This window comes from Apium graveolens, chromosome 10 (assembly GCF_009905375.1).
Source record: "Apium graveolens cultivar Ventura chromosome 10, ASM990537v1, whole genome shotgun sequence".
NCBI classification, from domain to species: Eukaryota; Viridiplantae; Streptophyta; class Magnoliopsida; order Apiales; family Apiaceae; genus Apium; species Apium graveolens.
In genome coordinates this window covers 14,934,428-14,957,522 of record NC_133656.1, presented here as the reverse complement: position 1 = coordinate 14,957,522, position 23,095 = coordinate 14,934,428, and positions in this window count along the sequence as shown.

Here is a 23,095-nt window from a genome sequence, read left to right as displayed (position 1 = left end):
CCAGCCTTATCCTTAGGGCTTCTTTGATTCCCTAAAATTGACAGGTTCCTGTTGTACTTTTTCTGTCTATTTTACAACCTGTATAATCTGCATCTGAATAACTAGTTAGATCAAAACCAGAATCTCTAGGGTACCAAATGCCAAGTTTTGGTGTTCCCTTGAGATATCTGAAAATTCTCATAATAGCTACTAAATGAGATTCTCTAGGATCAGCCTGAAATCTTGCACAAAGATAAGTAGCAAACATTATATTTGGTCTACTAGCTGTTAAGTACAGAAGGGAACCAACCATGCCCCTATAACTTGAAATATCCACAGACTTTTCAGTAGTGATTAATTCAAGCTTAGTTATAGTGGCCATGGGAGTTTTGCAGATGTGCAATCCATTAGATCAAACTTCTTTAAAAGATCATGAATATATTTAGTTTGACTAATGAATATTCCATCACTAACTTGCTTCACTTGCAAACCAAGAAAGTAAGTTAGTTATCCTATCATGCTCATTTCATACTTACTTTGCATCAATTTGGCAAACTTTTTACAAAGTTTTTCATCTATAGAGCCAAATATAATATCATCTACATAAATTTGAACAATTATACTAGAGCCATTAACATTTCTAAAGAATAAGGTTTATCAACAGTACCTCTTGTGAAGTGATTTTCCAAAAGAAACTTTGATAAAGTGTCATACCATGCTCTAGGTGCTTGATTCAGTCCATAAAGTGCTTTCAAAAGATAGTAGACATGATTTAGGAAATTAGGATCTTCAAAACCAGGAGGCTGATTAACATAGACTTCCTCCTCCAAATCTCCATTCAGAAATGCACTTTTGACATCCATTTGATAGAATTTGAAATTGGCATGAGCTGCATAGGCTAAGAAAATTCTGATGGCTTCAAGTCTAGCAACAGGAGCAAAAGTTTCATCAAAATCTATTCCTTCTTGTTGACAATAGCCCTTAGCAACCAATCTAGCTTTGTTCCTGACCACTATGCCATTTTCATCCATCTTGTTTCTGAATACCCATTTGGTGTCAATTGGATTCTTTCCTTTAGGCTCGGGTACCAGCTTCCATACTTTATTCCTTTCAAATTGGTTTAGCTCCTCTTGTATAGCTAAAATCCAATCAGGATCCAACAAAGCTTCTTCTACCTTCTTTGGTTCTTCCTTATATAGGAAACTGCTATATATACATTCTTCTTGAGTTGCTCTCCTTGTTTGTACTCTAGAAGACACATCACCAATGATGAGATCAAAGGGGTGATCTTTTGTCCATTTCCTTTGTTGAGGTAGATTAACTCTAGATGAAGAGGCCTCATTGTTTTCTTGATGTGTGACTGAGTTTTGATTACTGGAAACTCCCCCTGAGTTTGTGAATTTTTAGTTTAAGAAATGAGAATTTTTTGTAAGTGATCTATACTGACTTTCAGCTTCTTTTGAAAACCCGACGGATGGTGCACTTTGTGTTCCGACGGATGAGGCTGATCGTCTCCCGACGGATAAAGCAGATTGTCTCCCGACGGATAAAGAATTTTGCAACTCGACAGATGTTGAATTTTGTGCTTCATTAGTAGTAGATTTTTCTGCATTATCCTTTTCCATTGTTTCCTGATCACTTTCATCATCACTGTCATCACTAACCATCTACACATTATCAAATTTGAGACTCTCATGAGAATCTTCATCTTGTAGTCCTTCAATCTTTTTATCATCAAACACAACATGTATTGATTCCATAACAATGTTGGTTCTTAGATTGTAGACTCTATATGCTTTTCCCACAGCATATCCAACAAAAATTCCTTCATCTACTTTAGCATCAAACTTCCCATGTTAATTAGTATGATTTCTCAATATATAACATTTGCAGCCAAAGACATGAAGAAAATTTAGAGTTGGTTTCTTGTTCTTGAACATTTGATATGGTGTCATGCACTTTGCTTGATTAACCAAAGAAATATTCTGAATGTAGCAGGCAGTATTCACAGCATCATCCCAGAAATATGTTGGTAACTTTGATTTTTCAAGTATTATCCTTGCAGCTTCAATAAGAGATCTGTTTTTCCTTTCCACCACTCCATTTTTTTTGTGGAGTTCTTGTTGCATAAAACTCATGCATAATCCCATTTTTATCACAAAATGATCTTATCATAGAATTCTTGAACTCAGTTCCATTGTCACTCCTGATTCTTCTTACTTTGAAATCAGGATGATTGTTGACTTGCCTTATGTGATTGATGATGATTTAACTATCCTCATCTTTAGTCTTTAGGAAATATGTCCAAGAGAACTTTGAAAAATCATCTACAATTACTAGGCAAAATCTTTTCCTTGAGATGGACAACACATTGACTGGTCCAAATAGATCCATGTGTAACAATTGTAAATGTTCTTCAATTGTTGAATCAAGCTTCTTTCTGAATGATGCTTTGATCTGCTTCCCTTTTTGGAAAACTCCACTTGAGAAATACCTCTAACCACTTCTTTCTTGACAAGCTCATTCATGGTCTTGAAGTTTAGATGTGATAGCTTCTTGTGCCACAACCAACTTTTATCTTGACTTGCTTTACTGAGAAGGCAAGTAACAGATTCTGTATTTGATGAGTTGAAGTCGGCTAGATATACATTTCCTCTTCTAACACCAGTGAGAACCACTTTGTTGCTTCTTTTGTTAGACACAACACAGGCTTTTGAATTGAAGGTTACTGAATTGCCCTTATCACAAAGCTGGCTGATTCTCAGCAAATTATGCTTGAGACCTTCCACTAGGGCAACCTCCTCAATGATGACATTGTCTTATGAAATCAAGCCATATCCCACAGTATAACCCTTGTTGTCATCTCCAAAAGTAATACTTGGGCCAGATCTCTCCTTGAACTCTGTGAGCAGGGTAGAATCTCCAGTCATGTGCCTTAAACAACCACTATCCAGGTACCAAAGATTCTTTCAGAATCTGTTTCGCTGCACACATCAAAACCAAATCAAGTTGATTTTGGTACCCAATTTTCCTTGGGTCCTACCTTGTTAGCTTTCTTCTTTTGTTTCTTAGGTTTGATCTAATTTGACTTGGGGATATCTGATTCATCCTTAGTCATCTGAGTTGGACCTTTGAAACCAGTCACTAAAACAGAATTATCATGCACATTTTGATTAATAGGAAAATGCATGCTATTTGTAAACATGTTATTCCAGTAAGGCATGCTAAATGGCATTTGAGGCATACTAAATGCAGCATAATAAGGATTAGGTGCAAATGGCATATTAGCAATTGTCCATTCATATTCTGAGCAGACATTACATTCAAAGGCATAGAAGGCATGACATTTATGTTGGGAAAAGAAGATGGTACAGATATAGGAGTAGGCATGGCAAGTTTGCAATTAACAGACAAATGATTAATACTACCACACTTAACATAGATTTTTCTTGGAGCATACTTATCAGGTGTGTAGTTGTTATGTTTGTTAATCCCTACTTTCCCATTTCTATTGTTTTTCCTTTTAGTTTCTGTTTTAACCTCATTCTTTTCTAATTAGTCATTCAGTTGCTTGATGGACAGATGATCAACATTCACTTTCTTCTCCTTCTTCACTTGACTTGATTCTCCTGGAATGAAGTATTTGGAAACTGATCCATATTTTCATTTAACTTGGCAAGTTTGGCTTTGCTCACAGGTTTGCTCACAGCCGAAGGATGAGGATTTATGTCACTCAATGGATAATCCTTTTGATTATCCGACGGATGACTCTCATCATCCGTCGAGTCTACATCTGTTAGCAATCCTTCAACCAAATTGGATTCCAGCTTTTCCTTACTCTTTTTCCAGGCTTCATCACAAAAAGACTCAATACCTTGAACTTTAGTGAATTGAGCATGAACATCTCTGGATGGTTTCCATGCCTTAATCACCCCTTGTTCTCGTTCAAGTTGCTTCTTCAAAATCTCTTCTTTCTTCAAGGACTCAGTTAATTCATCCTTAGCAATCTTACACTCAATTTTTAATTTCTCAAATTCAATAAACTGAGATTCTAGCACATTATTCCTCTCACTTAAAAACAGATTGTTTTCTTTGATTTTAGCATTTTCCTTAGTGAGGGACTTAAGTGTAACAAGCAAATGAGATAACTTTGTAGACATGTCATTAATAGCATCATTACACTCAGCTTTAGATAAATGTGCTAGTTTATTGGCGATTACCTGATTACTTGAAGAACTTGTTTCTGTTTTATCAGACTTGGCCATTAGGGCTAGATTGACATAGCTGACATCTTCATCTTCATCCAAACTATCACTTGCCCAGTCATTTTCTTGTGTAATGAAAGCCCTTTCCTTTTGCTTGAGCAACTCAAAATACTTCTATTTATAATCAACAGTCTCAAACTTCTTTTTACTGGAATCTGACTTTCTACACTCACTGGAAAAATGCCCTGCCAAGCCACATTTGAAATACTTGAATTTGGATTTATCCACCATGTTTCTATTTGGCTTAGCTGCTCCAATGTTCTTTTTGAACTTGAGCTTGGCAAATCTTCTGGAAAGAAAAGCTAAATGCTCATCAATATCATCCATGTCATCTTGGCTCAAATTGTCTTCATTTGCAGCTACCAGCCCCTTACCCTTGTTTTCACAGACCCTTGAAGTAGACTCAACAGCTTCTACCTTCACCTCATTCTCCTTTTCCAACTCAGCAACCAGGATCCTCCTTTCTTCCTTCCTTTCTCAATCCTCTCATCTTGCTCAATTTCAAGCTCATAAGTTTTCAGGATGCCATACAGTCTCTCCAAGGTAAACTCCTTGTAATCCTGAGAATTTCTCAGTGAGACTGTCATTGGCTTCCACTCCTTTGGAAGAGATCTAAAGAACTTATGATTGGAGTCTTTTTTCTGATAGACTCTTCCATGCAACTTCAGAGCATTTAGTAGTTTTTGAATTCTACTAAAAATATCAGTGAGAGACTAACTATCTTCACAATGAAAGTGCTCATATTGCTGAATTAGCAGCTGCATCTTATTCTCCCTTACTTGCTCAGTACCATCACAGATAATCTGAATTGTGTTCAAACCTCCTTGGTTGTTTTGCAGTTGATGATGTTATCAAACATAACACCATCAACTCCATTGAATAATATATTCATGGCCTTCTTGTCTTTCCTGACTTGCTCAATATCAGGATCTGACCATTCATGCCTAGGCTTGGGAAGAGATGGTTCATTGCCTGTTGCAGCTCTCATTGGCACATGAGGACCTCTCTCTATACAATCCACATAGGCCTCATCTTGAGAAAGAAGATGTAGGTGCATCTTCACCTTCCAGTGGTGATAATTGTCTTTGTCCAAAAATGGAATCTTCACTCCAACATATTTCTTGTTCATCTTGCTGTTTTGCTGTGATCTTTACACTCTTTGTACTTCAAGAGCTTACTCTGATACCTATTGTTATTCCCTAACAATACAACAAGAATTACAGAAGGGGGGAAGTTGAATGTAATTCTGGCTCCTTTTTAGATTTATGAAAAATGGATTTAACTCAATTTATATCTAACTGTTTGATTTGCAAAGTGCGGAATAAAGAGTTAAGTAAATCAATCACAAAGTAATAAAAACTCAGGTCTTTAAAAGGTGGATTTGAATGTATCCACCAGAGATATATATATTGTAATAACCCCAATTTTTGGAATTTTTGAAACACTGATGAATAGTAACTTTTTGCTAATGATGTTGATTAAGGAAAATTATCATACCACGATATATAGGAGTACTGTTATAGAAATTCTAAGATCGTATTAGTATTCCATAAAGTAAATGAGTGTATGTAAAGATCGTCAGAATTAAAATTTGAACACTTTAATTTTTCTCGAAAATCCACCAGATACCGAAAGAATTGAGTATAAGGTAACATGTTTAAAAGGATTTAAATTCAAGGATTATAAGAGAGGATCATAAAAGGAATATAAAATATTGAGAAAGGTTTAAGGGAACCTAAGTAATAAGATCTCGGATATGATCCCTCAAACGATGAACGAAAACGAAAGATAAGCGAACCGTATAATAGATCAGCGGTCATTAGCCAAGTAATTAAGGGATTAATCAAAAAGGCAGTGGATGATGATGTCATCACATGACACAAGCTTGCTTGCATAAGCATGACAAAGGAGTTTTGTTTGTTGGGAGATTTTGGGCCATACAAAATTAACCATGGTAAAAAAGTTAAAACAAATTTCAAGACAAAAAGAAGAATCAACCAAGCAAATAACATAAATCAAAAAGAGAAGAGTTGACCTTGCAAGAAGAAGCACTCGGCCAAAACAAACTTAGCAACTTCAAACTTCCATATCTCCTTCAATACTCACTCAAATGTTGTGTTCTATAGCTCGTTGGAAAGGTACTGAGATGACCTACAACTCTTGTGCCCAAGTCTCGTCCAAATAAGCATGGTAAAACCCTCATTTTTACAGTTATTTCAATCAGACTTTTAGAAACTTTAAAGCCTAACTTTGTGTTCTTGATTTCTTTGGAAAGATCAAGCTTGTAGGAGGCTCCCTAAGGCTTCCAAGCAACTTAAAACCTCCAAAGGAAGGTATAAACTTCAAACCCAAGCCTTTACTTTGTGTTAATAGAACTTGATTGTGGTTGGTTGAGATGAAGAATCTGGAGAATAAGGACTGGTATAGTATTATTTAGTTAAGGTTTTGATGTGTTAATAATTGTGGGTTGTTTGGTGAGGTTTTGGTGTAGCGAGAAACTTGAAAAACTCGTAAACATAGCCGTCGTAATGCCCGTTTTCCTTAGACTGTTGTACATGAATTTCGGACCAGATAACTCACTTACCAATCTATAACATTGCCATGTTTAGCTAGAGCGTGTCTTAAGCTTCATTTTGATATGTGGTTCGCTTGGTTCTGATGTACGGTTTAGGAGAAACGACTGTTTTAAGCAACGACATTTCGCGAACGAACCTTTACCCCTCGGTTTACTTTGAGACCTTGTTTAAGTCCCTTAAAAGACTAATTTGATTACGAAATAATTATGTAAGGTGGGTTAGGCAGTTGGTAGAGTATTCGTGAAAGAGTCGCCTTAAAATTCGTAACGGTTAATTTTATAAAAATGGTGGAGCTGAGGTTACTCGAGCGACTTATGTGAATCGTTAAGCGCAAAAGCGAACGTTACGGTCCAATTGGTTAAAGTCTAGTTTCTTAAGCGTTTACCACTAAACTATACCCGCTACAATGCGATTATTATATACAAAGGGCCTTTTGTCGAACAGGAATAATTTGGGTGGTTTAATTCCGACATATGTTGTTGTTCATAGGTTATCGGACCCACTCTAAGCTTAAGTCTACCCCGGAACGCTCAGGCAAGTTTTCTACCCGTTATACTGTTGTTGTGATGTAAATATATTGACGCATTATCTTGAGATAAGTGCATGGTTGTTATTAGCAAATCTTGTGATATATTGGATCATGTTGATATGGTATATATATATATATGCATGTTGTGAAATCTTGATATTTTATTATCAATTCAAATGCTTATAAACTGCATAATACCTATGCTAGAGATAAGTAGTAGTTGCGTATACCCTTAGTATAGGGGACCCAAAGGTTAATATTTTTCTAAACCAGGAGGCGATGTTCCCTAGTATATTATATATATATATATAGTTTTCAAAACTATTAATTGAATAAGGTTTATTCGATAGTTTTATATTATAAGTGAATATTATTTTTGGAATATTCATATAAAATTCCTTTTACGTTCAAAGACTAGTTTAAGTATTTGAATAGAGTTTCTACTTATGAAACTTATTCTATATTATTTTATTAAATGAATATTAGTCTGAATATTCATTTGAGGACTTATGACTCCGCTTATTTTATTGAATGAATATTAGTTTGAATATTCATTCGAGGACTTGTGACTCCGCTTATTTTATTAAATAATATTCTTTATTTTCTTAAAGAATAATGTTTTGATATTTTCCAAGTATTCGGAAAATAATTGATACTATCAAATCACTCTTACTTTAAATATTTTCAGAGATTATTTTCAAACTTTATCAAAACTATTTTTGGAAAGTTAGAGCGGATCCCAAAACTCATTTTCAAATTTAAGATCTTCCTTTCGCGTAGGATTTAAATACTCGCTCAAAAATCTGAGGGATCCGGCTCCGTGATGTATTTTTATAGTCGCAACAAGGTTGCTGTTTTGATAAAAGAGTTTTTGATTACTTACCCAAAACTCAGGAAGTAAAATTATATAATAAGTTAAGCCATTAACAGACATCGCCTGGGAAATATCGGTGAGTTTTCCTTTCCATCTAGATACGACTTCTTGGTGGAGCTGTATCAACAAGTTTCTACTTGGGGAAAGGGGGGACCACTGAAAAGAATGAATAAAGGACCACTGAGGAATTTATGACCATAGTTAGGGCAACTACCAGAGGTAGGATTGGCCGGTCACTACCGGAGGTTCGTTCAAGTTTGTAAAGATAGTAGCCCCTTTAACGCGGCTTACTCGTAAGACAGAGAAGTTCGAATGGACAGAGAAATGCGAGAACAACTTTTAAGAACTGAAGCAAAGATTGGTGATGGCCCCTATGTTGGCGTTGCCAGATGGAAAAGGAGATTTTGCGATGTGTAGTGTCGCTTCGCATAAGGAATTAGGGTGGTTCTTATATAGCACAACAAGGTAATCGCATACGCGTCAAGACAATTAAGGGAATATAAAATTCGATATATCCACCCATGAGCTTGGGCTCGTGGCAATAGTTTTGCCCTAAAGATTGGAGGCACTACTTGTATGGAGAGAAGTGCGAGATTTACACAAGCCATAAGTGCTCTAGTGCATTTTAACGCAGAAAGAGCTCAACATGCGCCAGAGGAGGTGGTTAGAGCTAATCAAGGATTATGATTATAAGATTCTTTATCATCCAGGGAAAGCCAAAATGGTGGCTAATGCTCTTAGTATAAAAGAGAGACTCAAGATGAAAATGTCTTTGGGAGAGTTGATAAGAGATTTTGAGAAAATGGAAATAGAAGTGAAGGTAACCGGAGCCGGTACCGAAAAGCTGTTTGAGATTGCAATACAACCCGAATTATTGGAAAATATCATATTATGCCAAGAAAAAAGTGATGAATGAAGGCAGAGAGCCAACAAATAGAGAAGAGATTATTACCGAGAAAGATGATAAGGGAATAATGAGGTATTCCTACAGAATTTGGGTTCCAACGTTCAAGAGCTTAAGGACGAGATCTTAGATGAAAGCCATAATTTGAGGAATAAGATTTAGGGCAAACCCTGAATGTGATAGTGAGGGAGTTTACCATCAAGAAAGAAAAAACCCATAACATAATGAAATGGAAAACAAGGATTTTAACGTATAAGATAACCCTGATTATGGGAGAAGGATGAAACATGTCATACTGAGAAAACAGAAGTCGAGCAAGATAGGGAGAACCGGGATGGTACTCCTATGGGGCAATCCATGGACCTGCCTAAACAAAAATTATACTTTTATTCCCAAACACCACCCTGAGGAAACAATGCGGTGGGAAGTTCTTTCAGGACCTTTAAGTAACTAAGCTCTCAGAGTTCCAAGGATCAAGCTGACCTAGCCGAGGCAAGAGCCTGGCTAAAGGAAATAAATGAATGATTTTATATTTTAAATGATTGATGAAGTACAAAAGACTATTTTTGTCACTTACCTTCCTAAGAGAGAGGCCACCCGCTGGTGAAAGGCGAAGAAAGACACGGGGCCAGAGGTTATAATAAACCGATTAAAGTTCAGTCAATTGTTTTCGGGAAAGTACTTCCCAAGGTTATAGAGATAGTGTAAAAGCTTTAGAGCCAGAGATGAATCATGAATCTAGTTTGTGAAAGTCGTCAAGGTTCGTCTGAAGAACACGAATCCAGAATGACGGGATGTTTGAAATTAATGCTTATGTGGTGTTGGTTCATGAAATGGTTGTAATAGAAACGAAAATAAAAGACTGAAAGGGGAAGGAGTATAAAGGGATATAAAAGAAATAGAGTTGAGAAGTGATAAAAGAGTTAGGTATGGGAAATCCTAAGAAACCCTTGCAATAAATATAGAGAAGTGTGTCATCATCAGCGCGATGGTGACTGATCATGAGATAAATTCAATGTTGAAGGCGTAAGCGATATGTATAATTAATCCCCTTTAAGTTGCGAGTATTCGATGAAACTTTGAGATAGACCGATGGATTAATATTTGAAATACAGATGAGCTGAGGAGACAGGATAACAAGATATTAGGAAAATGGGATGAAGGAAGTGACCTTCAAGAATGGGAAGTGTATGTAAGACCTGTGACTTGATGCCCAAAAAGGGAGACACCAAGTATAGAAGATATCTCAACATTGAGATGACCGTTGAGATAAACAACAAAAGTAAATGAGGATTTAGTAAAAAGAAGTTCACGTTGAACACGACCAATATTTTCCAAAACATACCTGTTAACATTACCAAAGCAGGAAAGAAAAGTGGATAACCGTTGTTATCTTTTGGAGGCCATATGGATTGACCTCATTTTGGATAAGGATATTATTATGAAATTAGGCATAGACTATCGAGGTGAGAATGATTGCATAAGATAATCTATCAAGGATATATGACTTGATTTATCCATGGAAGAGTGTAAGTATCTTTTAAAGGTGGAATTAAGGATAAAATCCAGATAACTTGAGATGAACCATAGGGGAATGTATAAAGGTTGGAATTTCACCCTTAATAGGGATATTATGAGTTTGGGTAGTACAGAATGAAGGACTAAGGCAATAACAACCTTTAAACATCAGTGGAGAAAGTTTTCAGAACTATATAGACAATGATTCTGGTATTAGTAAATGGTATCTTGATATGCACTGTACCTAGGGTGTACCTGATGAAGGATTTAAGGATAACCTTAGAGGTTTTACAAGGAGAAATGTAGTATTCAAAGTTCTCAAGCATAGAAATTTTGATAAAGGAAATATGACGTAATTATAATAATGTCAGGTGGGGCACGTGTTGAACCATAAGAAAGTATAGATCGATCCAATGAGGGTCGAGATTGGTGAAAATAAGAAGGACCCAAGATAAGAGACGTCCTAAGTATGATCGAGAGTCAGTCATGGCAATGTTCACATCTAAAGACTAAGGCAATGACTTATGGAAAAATGGTGATTTTTTTTCACCAGGACTTAAGAAAAGCATTTTCACATAAGTAGTGATTGAAATGAGGTAGAAAATTTAGTTGGCGGTGGTTAAAATGACATTGATTGTAAGGAAATTTTACTATCAGGAAAGGCCAAAGAGGTGGCTGACACTTTAAGTGTAAGAGGACAATTATAGGCACTCGTGCCAGAGGAATACAGTGATGATGGTTAAAGCCGTAAAGGTTGTATTATGGTGTGAAAGATTGACATTCCTTTTGATGATTGTATGATACTCAACCGTAATAGTAGTTTGGTAAAGATTTAATTCATATAATTGTCGTGAGCGGGCTATCTATCTTAGAAGGTCCTATCTTGAGAATAAGCCAGGACCATGTTTCAAAAAGGACTAAACAAACCTTTGAGTTAAGTCTTCTATTGAAGGCATATGATTAATAATGGTATTAACCTGCTATCGTTGCTTTGATTGAAACTCTTCTGCAATTTTATCTGCTTCATGTCATGAATGTACGTCAGTATCTGGAGTGTTCTTCATGAATCATGAATGGTGATTATGTTAACTCCTTAAAAGATTTTTATACGGCAGATATGGACTCCGTATGATTGGATATTAAGATTCCGAGGAAAACAAATGACTACCGTAGGTCCGTGGTGGACTATAGTAATGCATCAACGATTCTATGAATATTTAGACGATGACAACTGTGAGAGTTGTAATGTAATGAGCGTTGAGATTGAGTACCACTAATCGGATCATGGTGATGTATAAGTAATCATCGTTAGACTAACTAAGGCGATCATTTACCTATGATATATTTATTCTTTCTTATTGATAGAGAGTAGTATTACTATACGAAGAAGGTTACGGTGTAGCAATGGATTCTGGTAACGACGATGTCTAGAATGAAATCCCAGATTCGATTTTCAATGTCGAGGGAGTTTCAAAGATGATTATTTTTTTTAAGCTCGAGCAAGAGCATGGGTCCATAGAATGATGGACAAAATAGCAAAAATATTTAGGCATGTGAAATACGATGCTATAATACTTGATGTTGATATATATACGCATATGTTTTGTTCTCACATGACAAATCTCTATAGTTCAGAGGTAGATTCCAAGCCAGATATTTTGTGGCAGTATATTTTATATATATATACAATTCTCTTCAATTCGTTCTTTTCTCTCCTTTTCATTTCATATAAGCTGAGAAGAACAACCCTTCCAGAAGGGGGGGTAAGCATACCATCTATTGTTTAATTGCTTATCAGGTACTAAAGGCTGGCCACCTTCTGTACTAACTATGTGATGTAACAAGTGTTCATGATCATAGTGATCTCTCAATAAATTCTTTTACTTCTATATGAAGGTCCAAGCTTTCGAAAATGGAGGCAGCTAGAGATAAAGTGGTACTAGTGCGGTGGTATTCCGATTCCAACGCGTTCGTGATACTAAGATTGACGCGATTATTAAAAGTTTATAGAACGCTAACGAGCAAAAGTGTAATCAGTATAAAATTTGGTACGGAAGATAGTAATGATTACGAACTGGAAAAGAGTGGGTATTGAGAAGCAAAAGTTGTAGAGCTAGATGATATAATGAGAGTCTGTACGATAGACTTGAAAGAAATTTGGAATGATCACTTTGCACGGATTGACTTTTCTTACGATAATAGATCATATATCATTATCGAGATGTCGCCTTATGAGGTCCTTGAGGGAAGACAATGTCGATCTCCCTTATGTTAGAATAAAGTTGTAGAGTGCAAGATACTCGAACCAACAGTAGTCCAAAGGACCAGGGATATTATAACGACTCGTATATTTCTGTAATATTTAAATATTTAATTATTGCATAGATAATTAATAAAGAAGTTTATATTATTTATGGTCTCTGTGTTTATTTATTATTATTTATATGTGATTGTTGGATTGCGTGGTGTGTTTTTATGATTAACTGTTGCACAATGTTATTTTTGGTTTCACTTCTGAAAAGTGATTTAATGACAATCCTATTTTCAAAATTATTCGGATTGTCTCTAAAAATTATTTTTATGCTTTTATAATCTTACTAATTATTTTTGGGATTTTATATAATTTACAAATCAATATTTTGCTAATTATATATTCCTAAATAATTTTCTGAATTCATTTAACTGTAAAATCCATATTTAATTCTTGGATTCTTCAAAAATTAAGAAACTCATATTTTATTATGTTTACAATATTTTGAGAATTTTAAAATTATTTTGGTAAACTTTGGGGTTAATTTCACCCGCACGTTGTTTCGTTTAATTGTTAAATGCGGGTATAAATGCACCTCAAAAATGTTTTAAAAATTATGAAATTTATGTTTTATCTGTTTCAGGATATTTATGAAATTTTAAGATTATTTTGGTACGATTTTGAGTAATATTTATTCGCAATTTGTATTATCAAAATAGATTAAAACAATGTGAATCGGCTTGCTGTTATTCAGAAAATGACACGTATCCATTTAATTGGACACGTGCCGTGTAATTGAGTAACAGGGAGGGGTGAGTCATTTGTTTCTTATCTCTGTAAACATCAATCTCAATCTCTCTCTTTCCAGTCTCTCTCTCGATCGTTCTCTCCCATTTTCTTCTATCTTCCTCTCGGTTACATCCTTCCCTTTTTGCTTCCCTGGATTCCGGTCATCTTCCACCTGTTCTCGCGCGCGATGAATTTTTACGAGCGTGCGGTGGACGGTGATAACCCTGTTCTGAGTCCTAAATATTTTAATAAATAAAATAATTTGTATAAATTGTTTTCGGGACTAAAAATTTAGTTATGTGACGATTCCGATTGATTTTATTGGGGTTTGACGTCGATTGATGTTTCGACGGGTAGGCATATAAACAGAGGAGTCGCTGTCCAAATTTTTCTAAATATTACCTTAAATTTCGAATCGAGTATATATATCTCGTTAATACAAATTGACCCCTGGTTGCTATATGCACTATTATTGCGTGTATGTTATTATTATTGATATGCATATGAGTCGGGAATTATATCGTTGGGTAATTAGTTAGTGAAGAAACGTCAAGCATAATCGGTCGTTTAACCTAGGTTATTTCGATTTCGTAGGTTCGAGTCGAAGGACCCCGTAATTGAAGTCAATTAGAGTTAAGCCAGAGTTAGTGTCGCAAGGCAAGTACCCCTGAACTAATCTTTTACAGTTCAGTATATATGAATAGTTGTTGATTTAAATTATGTACTGGAACAGAACATTTTAAGTTACGTATTCCCCGTATTTAAATATGTTTTACTAAACGATGTTTTCGGGAAAAAGTAACTTCTGAAAATGCCTATCTCTAGATTGTGATTAAAATTAAAAAGGAATTTTTAGAATGTGTGTTGTAATCGTTTAAAAAGAGATAGGTGTAAATGATTTTGGAAACTGGATAAAAATGAATCAGATATTGGATGGTCAGTGGCGTAAGAGGCCCGTTATTAGGTACAGGCCCAGCATGGTTGCGTAAGAGGCTAAGTCGGATGCGCGCACTGGTAGGCCGCTTAGTCCAGCATGACAGAGACCTAGCTAGTCTCTGACTTCCGGAACAAATTGTGGTGGGATAGACTGGTCAGCTGTCCCTAGAATTCATCCACATTTATATCTAACTTTGATTTAGTGGTACCTGTAACGGAACAAATAGTTTATGGCCCCCGTAACGGGACAAATGATTTATGGGTCCAGATATGGACAGTGGTTTTGGAAAGGAAATAGCATGCTAAACTTGAACTCTGGTATTTTGACACAGCACACTACAGATGATATTATTTTGCAAAGCATGCTAGTTTTGATATCCAGTTTATACCTGTTTTACGGATTTTTCGTAAACTAGTTTGATATCTGTTCCTATACTGTTTTTTTTTGTATACATCATGTTTACTGGTTATTCATATAGAGGTATTGTTGAGCAATGGATTGCTCACCCTTGTAGCTTGTTTTGTATTTATTCATTGCAGATGTCTAGAAGACTAGATCAGCGTAGAGTGTCAGCCTCCGGTCCCAGCTCCTCTGAGGTAGTTTGTATCAGACCCTGAGGTCTGATGAGTTGCTGTAATAAGTGAGGATGTATGTATTTTGAATAAGTTAGTGTTGTGTTGTAACCTAAATAATACTTGAACCTGCCTCGGCTCCTGGTTTGGGGTCGTGTGTTATAATAAAAGTTTATTTAGTAGTTTATATTATAGTTTATGTTATAGTTTATTTAGTTTATGCAACCGCCGTAAGAGGGCTATCTATCTTAGAAGGTCATATCTTGAGATAAGCCAGGGCCATATTATGAAAGGACTAAATGAACCCTTGAGTTTCCAGTCTCTTATTCAGGACATATGATTACTAACGGTAATAACCTGCTATTGTTGCTTTGATTGATATTCTTCTGCAATTTTGTAATAACCCCAAAATTTTGAACTTTTTGTAACCCTTATGAATAGTGTTTTAGCTGAATGAGAAAACTTTTCATGTCACACTATGTAGGGGTTCTGTTATGGATATTCTGAGATTTTATTAGTACTCTATATGGTATATAAGTGTATGTAAAGATCGTCAGAATCCAATTCCGAACACTTTGATTTTTCCCGGAAATCCACTAGATACGGAAAGAATTGAGTATAAGGTAACAGGATAAAAAGGATTTAAATTAAAGGATTATAATAGAGGATCATAAAAAGGAATATAATGTATTGAGAAAGGTTAAGGGAACCTAAGTAATAAGATCCCGGGTATGATCCCTCAAACGATAAACGAAAATGAAAGTTAAGCGAACCGCATAACAGATCAGCGGTCATTAGGAAAACAATTAGAAGCTAATCAAAGAGATTAGTAGAAAGAGGAAAAAGGAGGGATGATGACATCACAAAGTGATGCAAGCATGACATAAGAAGGAAGGAAATGTGGTGGATTGTTAACCACACAAAACCAAGGTTAAATTGTTAATTAACCTAAAATAAAACAAATCTAATTCAATCAACCAAGCAAAACATTTCATTTTATCAAAACAAAAAAACACAAAACCTCTTATTTCTTCATTGCTCTCGGCTTTTGCCATTTTCAAGAGAAAGAAATTTCAAAACTCAAGATCAAGGCTTCCTAAATTGGTAAGATAATTCCCTAGTCATCCTTATGCTTATGGCTATCTTGTGAGTTTAAGCCTTCAATTCTTTCTCAATCTTCTTTAAGAAATCAATGAAGAAGATAATGAATAGTGATTTCAAAGTTTTTAACTTGATTTTTTCTTGTTTTCCTTTAAGATCCAAGCATCCCTAAGACTTCTCAAGGCTTCTTAAGGCTTCCTAGCTACTCCCACCACTTCAAGGAAGGTATATCATCTCCAAACCCTAGATTCCTTTGTATAATAAGATGATTTTGATTGTTATGGTGATATAGTAGCTTAATGCTTGTGGTTTAGAGTTTGGGTTGGAGTGGTAGTGAAATGGAATGGTGAATCTTGTTGTTTTGGTTAAAAGAACTTAAGTATAGTTAAATTGAAGCTTAAGCATAAGTATAAATGTTAATATTGAATTTATTGGGGATGTTATGATGTGATAAGGATGGACTTTGGTTGTATGAATGGATTGGGGTTGTTTGGTGATGAATTGGAGTGATATAAAATTGGGTAATCACGTAAACATAGTCGTCGTAATGTCCGATTTACTTTAGGCTGTTTTTATTCTTAACATTAGGACCCGAGAACTCACTGCTAGGTTTTGACCATTGCCATGTTTAGATATTTCATGTTACGAGCTTCGTTTTGATATGTAGTTCGTTTGATTCCGATGTACGGTTTAGGAGAAACGGCCGTTTTAAGTAACGACGTTTCGCGAACGAAACCTTATCCCTCGCCTTACTTTGAAACATTGATTAAGGACCCTAAAGGACTAATTGGAGTATGAATCATTTATGTAGAGTGTATTAGGCAAATGGTAAGGCACTCGTGAGAGAATCGTCTTAAAACTCTTAATGGCTAAATTATTAAAAATGGTGGAGCCGAGGGTACTCGAGTGACTTAAGAGAATCAGTGAGCGCAAAATGAGCGTTAGAGTCTAAGTTGGTTAAAGTATAAATTTACTAGTGACTTTGGTTTAATTCCAACTTACTTGTTGTTTATAGGTTACCAGACTCGTCCCGAGCCGATTGTAACCCCCAGCCGCTCAGGCAAGTTTTCTACCCATTATACTATTGTTGTGATGTATACACTTGTATATGCATTATCTTGTAATAGATGCATGATGGTTATATTAGCAAATTCTTGCGATATATTGTAGCATGTGATATGGTACATATGCATATCTGTTTCGTATTCTTGCCATATATATCTGTTGGTTCAGTTGATAATACCTATGCTAGAGAATAACGGTAATTTGCATATACCCTTAGTATAGGGACCCAAAGGTGAAAGCATTTTCTAAAACCGGGAGTCGAGGATCCCGAGTAGATTTTATATATATATATATGGTAATAGTTTTCAAAACTATTAATTGAATAAGGTTTATTCGATAACTTTATTTTATTAATGAATATTATCTTGAATATTCATTCGAGGACTTATGACTCCTTTATATTATTTATTGAATATTACTTGGATATTCATTGGAGGATGTATGACTCCTTTATTTTATTTAATGAATACTATTTATAATATTCATTCGAGGTATTATGACTCTGCTTATTATTTATTAATATTCTTTATTTATTAAAGAATAATGTTCGATAATCAAACTTACTTTTGATATTCAAATAAAGATATTACTTTCGTATAAGTATATCTTTGATTATTTACTATTCATTTCAAGTATAAGTTTTCCAACTTCTACCTGAATTACTCTTTATGGGAATATTGTTTAAATAATAATATTCAGATATTTCTTTATATTGAGACTGATTTACTTTATTAAATCAGCATTATTCCAAACACTCTTTAAAGTGTTTTCAAGTCTTTAAAATGATTTTCAAAAGTTAGAGCGGATCCCAAAACTCATTTTTATATTTAAGATCTTCCTTTAAAAAAAAGGGGATTTAAATACTCGCTCAAAACCGGAGGGATCCGGCTCTGTGGTGTATTTTATATTCGCAACAAGGTTGCTATTCTGATAAAAGAGTTTTTGATTACTTACCCAACACTCGGGAAGTAAAATTCTTGGAACAAGTTAATCCATTAACAGGAATCCCCTGGGAAATATTGGTGAGTTTTCCTTTCCAACTAGATACGACTTCTTGGTGGAGCCGTACCAACAAGTTTCTACTTGGGGAAAGGGGGTACGAGCTTTACGTTTCAGGGTCATGGATTTCATCTGAACTAGGAGTGGCGTAAGTGGTCGAGTAGCGCCGGCCCAGCCTTATTATATTGGCCCAAATGGCCCAGAAGTTCCGCTAAGGCGGTCCATTCCTTAGGAGTTCAGTGTTCGGTTGACAAGTAAATCCGACAGGTTCTCCTCTACATGTAGAAAATGGTGGGGTTGCACTACTACGACTGATCATCGTAAGTGGTCTTCCTGGCGCGGCAAACTCCCGTAATGAGTTCATCATCCAATTGGATATTTCTGCAACACTACCCAGAGCACTTCGATAGAAAGGCTACGGTTGGGCGATTGTTGAGTGTTGGCAGGGTCAAGTTTTCAAAATAATGTTTGCATTAAATGAAGTATCTCGTAACTTCATTGTATTTTGATGATATTTTAAAAGATTTAATCTATTCAAATCTGGTCTTGTAGTCTCATCTATGTGATGAACTTTTGAAACTAATTATAACTTGAATGGTGGTAGTTCAAGTAGTATTTGGAAAAGATATAAGTATATTGGAGTATCTTGTAAGTTCACCGTTTTAAACTTATATCTAGTTAATGGTTGTCTTATGAATGGCAGAGACTTTCAGAAAAACGTTGAGACAAGGTTAGATATATGAGATCACCTTGCAACGATATTTTTGTTATACAGTTATAAACTGGAACTTTGTGTATATTATACATGGAAGAGGACTTCCAAGATTTTGAAAAGTATATATGTATATATACTGAATATTTTGCGACTTCATCGCATTAAGATATCAAACTTGGTTCATTTCTTTTAACCAAGACTTTCATGAGTACTATGAGAATGCTCATATATTGTAAATTATTTTATATATTATTTTGGTGGGCTTGTTGCTCACCCTTGCCTTCTTCTTTCATCACACAACATCAGATAGACAAGATGAACAGGACCAAGATCCCGATTCGCAAGCGGTTAAAAAATGTTCTGCAGTCTTCGGGAACTACCAATAGGCTAGGCTTTCAACTTTTGATGTATCAGACTCATGTATAATATGAATTGTAATAATGGCAAAGAAAATGTAAATTTATTCAGAAAACCTTTTAAGGTGTATTGGCAGATAATTGTGGAATAAAATGACTTGTGATTATTTTTGGATGTTCATCTCTGAGACTATAACTTGTGGTGTGTGTGTTTATTGTGGGGTCACAGTACAGAGTAGTTGATTAATTATTAAGATTGGATGTTATTAAGGGAAATGGAACTCGTGACAACCCGGATCCCTGACCCCGGATTTGGGGGTGTTACAGAAGTGGTATCAGAGCTAAGCGTTATAAACCTCAGAGATGATGTGACGTTAAGATAATAACTAAGATAATAAGAACTTTTGCCAAGTTCATAGTCGGGCTACCTAACGTAGTACTGACAGTTAAAACCCTTATGGGAACCCTTATAAATATCGTGATAGAAACGTAGTTCGTTATCGTATATGGTAGCGGGACTCCGAACCCTGAGGTTGAGAAGCAACAACGCGATGATGTTTTATTACTAATTGGGGATCAGATTGTGGATCCGATAGAGCATCCTAACGCAGGATCGGATGATGTTCATATTGAGGATGTAGCGGTTGAGGATGTTGTCCTAGAAGGGATTGTTGCTGAGGAGGATCCCGTGGAGGATCCTAACAAGAATGAATAAAGGACCACTGAGGAATTGATGACCATGGTTAGGGAAACTACCAGAGGTAGGATTGGCCGATCACTACCGGAGGTTCATTCAAGTTTATAAAGATAGTAGCCCCTTTAACGCGGCTTACTCGTAAGACTGAGAAGTTCGAATGGACAGAGAAATGGGAGAACAACTTTTAAGAACTGAAGCAAAGGTTGGTGACGGCCCCTATGTTGGCGTTGCTGGATGGAAAAAGGAGATTTTGTGATTTGTAAGTGACGCTTCGCATAAGGAATTAGGGTGCTTCTTATACAGCACAGCAAGATAATCGCGTCCGCGTTAAGACAATTAAGGGAATTTAAAATTCGATATCCCCACCCATGAGCTTGGGCTCATGGCAATAGTTTTGCCCTAAATATTGGAGGCACTACTTGTATGGAGAGAAGTGCGAGATTTACCTAAGCCATAAGTGCTCTAGTACATTTTTTACGCAGAAAGAGCTCAACATATGCCAAAGGAGGCGGTTAGAGCTAATCAAGGATTACGATTATGAGATTCTTTATCATCCAGGGAAAGCCAAAATGGTGGATAATGCCCTTAGTGTAAAGGAGAGACTCAAGATGATAATGTCTTTGGGAGAATTGATAAGAGATTTTGAGAAAATGGAAATAGATATGAAGGTAACCGGAGCCGGTACCGAAAAGCTGTTTGAGATTGCAACACAGTCCGAATTATCGGAAAAGAACATATTGTGTCAGAAAAAGTGATGAAGGCAAAGAACCAACAATTAGATAAAAGATTAATACCGAGAAAGATGAGAAAGGAATAATGAGGTATTCCTACAGAATTTGGGTTCCAAATGTTCAAGAGCTTTGTTAGATATATTTGATAATGTCATGGCTAATATGTTTTATGTTTAGATTTCAGATCTTATTTGAACAGAACAAATCAGTACTTAACTGATCAGTACTTATACTGGACGTCAGAACTTAAGGGATATCAGTACTTATGTTATCAGGAGATAAGCATCAGGAGATAGATATCAGAACTTAAGTGCTGAAGAACGATCAGATAAGGACAGTAGCTGATTGAAGTTAAGAAGATCAAGATAAACATAAGAAGAGATATGCATGAAGAAGGAATTCCGTGAAGAATGAAATACTTGGAATAGAAGATATCTGATTGATATATATTAGGAAGCAGAATTATATTCAATATCAATTAGCGATTATCTTGTAACTGTGTAGTATATAAACATAGACATAGGGTTTACACTATAAGTGTTATGATTATCGAGAATATTATTTATTGTAACCCTAGCAGCTCTCGTGATATTTTGTTCATCACTGAGAGATAACAGTTCCAGAATGTAACAGAGTTTATTATTTCAATAAAGTTTGTTTTCTGTTACATAAGTTCTTGAAGTTTGATTTGATTGTAATAAACACTGTATTCACCCCCTCTACAGTGAAAGTGTGACCTAACAAGTGGTATCAGAGCCTTCTGTTAACACACATACAGTTAAAGATTCAAACACAATCATGTCTGACACAGAAACTCCAACTAAGCCTACCAAAACTGAGGAATCATCAAAGACATCAACTCAGAGTCGATATGAGACTATCAGAGTTCCCATATTGAGACCATCTGAATATCCCATATGGAAGGTAAGGATGACCATGTTTCTGGAAGCAACAGATCCAGAATACCTTGATAGAATCAAGGAAGGGCCTCACAAACCTACCAAGCTCGCTGTTGTAGTTGCAGGTGAAGCAGCAAAGACCGTACCAAAGGAAAAGAGTGATTACACTGCTGAAGATATAGCATCTATTGCTAAGGATGCCAAGGTACGACACTTATTGCATAGTGCCATTGATAATGTAATGTCAAACAGGGTAATCAACTGCAAGACTGCTAAGGAGATATGGGATGCACTGGAGACAAGGTGTCAAGGAACTGAAACAGTTAAGAAGAACAGGAAGACAATACTCACTCAAGAGTATGAACACTTTGACTCTAGGACTAATGAGTCATTGACTGATGTATATGATAGATTTGTCAAACTCTTGAATGACTTGTCATTGGTTAATAAGGAGTATGATCTTGAAGATACAAACCTTAAATTCCTGTTAGCTCTTCCTGAATGTTGGGATTTGAAGGCAACAACAATAAGAGACAACTACAATCTTGATGAAACAACTCTTGATGAAATCTATGGAATGCTCAAGACTCATGAACTTGAGATGGAACAAAGAAGCAAGAGGAAAGGAGGAAAGTCAAGGACAGTTGCTCTCAAGGCTGAAGAGGAATCCCCCAAACCACCTTCCTCAAAGAAAGACAAGGGTAAAGCTCTTATCATAAAGTCTGATACTGAGTCATCAAGTTCTGAGAGTGATGATGACTCAGATTCTGAAAGCTTGCCTGAAACTGATGCTGATGAGGAGATGATGAAGCTGTGTGCTCTTATGGTGAAAGGAATCACAAAGATTGCATACAGGAAGTTCAGGAAGGGAAAGAAGTTTTCCAGAAAAGGCATAAGTTCTGATAAGAAGAATTTCAGAAGATCTGAAGGAAGAGGAGGAAAGTCTGACAGAGGAGATTACGCTAATGTTAAATGTTATAATTGTGGTGAGAAAGGCCACATATCTCCTGATTGCAAGAAGACCAAGAGTGACAAAGGCAAAGCTCTTGTCACAAAGCAGAAAAGCTGGACAGACACCTCAGACTCTGAAAGTGAGGAGAACTATGCATTGATGGCAAATGCTGATAAATCAAGTTCTGAGAGCAGTTCTGAAGCTGCTGAAACAAAGGTACCTCAGACTACTTATGCTTTTCATACTGATGATATTAATGAGTTGAGAAGATATCTTAAAACCATGTTTGTTAGTTATAGAGATCAAACTTTAACATGTGAAAGATTAACTTCTGAAAATCTTGCTTTTAGGAAAAGAAATGATTTCTTAGAAAAAGAGTTAGTCAT